Consider the following 1699-nt stretch of genomic DNA (forward strand, 5'->3'; position numbering starts at 1 on the left):
ATTTTATTTACAGAGACTATAATTATATGAAATTCCAATTCTTTTATAACATATTATATTTTTACAATAATTATACAATTTTTACAAAAATACCATGCAGAAACATGTAGATTTCTCATAAGTGACAAAAAAGTGTAAATTCTGAGTAAATTTTATTTAGAAAAATTAAGCTGAATAAAGTTGTAGAGATAAAACTATCGAAACTCAAATATTATTCAGCTTAATGTTTTGTTACGATTTTTATAGGTCTATTGTAAGTTATGTGGTTTAAAATTTTAACTAACTCACATAAGACCGTGTGGCCTAATGGATAAGGCGTCGGACTTCGGATCCGAAGATTGCAGGTTCGAGTCCTGTCACGGTCGAGAAGCTTTTTTTTAATTGCATCATTCCAACAGAAAACATTAACATTTTTAATATCTTTTTATAACATTGAGATAGATGATAAATTGTTTTGTAAAGTTATTACTTGTTTCTAAACGTAAAGTTATAGGACGTATACAGCATATTCTAGACTATGTATTGCCTAGAACATGCTGTATATGTGTTACAACTTACGACAACTTGAAACGCTTACAAGGAGCTTTGTAAACGACTATCAATGAATCACTCTTGTCTAATTACATTACCAAATGAGTTCGATTTATTTTCTCGGTAAAAGTTTAGTTAAAAAATTTATATCAACTGTGGGTTTCTGACATCAAAATATATGTTTAAAACATGGTGTTATGTAATGTCATGTATAAAAAATAATGTAATATTTACTATGATTTCAGTAAGTTACCTAAACACAATGCAAAAAGATGTATTGTTAATACTATAAGGGATGATGTGTTTATGGATATCGGTAGTGGAACTTTACCTTTATTTAATCGGTATATAACAAATGAGAATATAAATGACAGTTATGGACGACCCTCTTCGGTTTGTACCAGATTTCATAATTACTGGTGGAAGATTACAATCTACTTCCAAAAATGTTATGTGATATACAGGTGATTCGTGCTGCGAAATTGAATATATCGTTAATCTATATATATAAAAGAAAGTTGTGTTAGTTACACTACACAGAAACAAATGTATCCCACGGGAACCAAGCTCTTTTGTTAAATTTCTGGACATATTATCTATACATCTTATATATATAAAAGAAAGTCGTGTTAGTTACACTATTTATAACTCAAGAACGGCTTTACTGATATGCCTGAAAATTGGTGATGAGGTAGCTTAGAGTCAGGAGACGGACATAGGATACTATTTATTCATTTTTTTTCGAATTTATGCCTTGAAGGTATGCTTTTTATTTAAGTTACTAATATTATAAATGCAAATGTTTAGACGGATGTGATGTGGACGGATGGATGGATGAGTGGGCTACACTAATTAGGTTTTTTATATATCCACGCGGATGGAGTCGCGGGCGACTGCTAGTATTAATATAAAAATTTATTTCTTTGTATTTTCTCTTACATGTACCCTTTGGTAAAATGTTTAGAAAACGCCAGTGAATCTATGTGTCCTAAAAATCTAAAATTTAATGAGATTTTTAAAAATAAATTTAATTTTTAAAATTTTTATTAAACTTTTTGACCTTTACATTTTCTTGAATATTTGTTTAAAATTAAAATTTTAATAAAATATAATGTACTTAAGTAAATGAAACTAAATGTTAAAATAAGTTTAAAAATAATATTGATTA

The 1699-nt window shown here is 28.1% G+C and overlaps 1 non-coding gene across 1 annotated transcript; it reads left to right on the plus strand.

Moving 5' to 3' along the window:
• The first annotated feature begins 292 nt into the window (after window positions 1-292).
• Window positions 293-365, plus strand: TRNAR-UCG (transfer RNA arginine (anticodon UCG)). The gene has a single exon. It is a non-coding gene; the product is annotated as a tRNA-Arg (tRNA).
• Window positions 366-1699: the final 1334 nt, after the last annotated feature.

The sequence above is a fragment of the Papilio xuthus genome, unplaced genomic scaffold, assembly GCF_000836235.2.
Source record: "Papilio xuthus unplaced genomic scaffold, Pxut_1.1 DF828037.1, whole genome shotgun sequence".
NCBI lineage: Eukaryota > Metazoa > Arthropoda > Insecta > Lepidoptera > Papilionidae > Papilio > Papilio xuthus.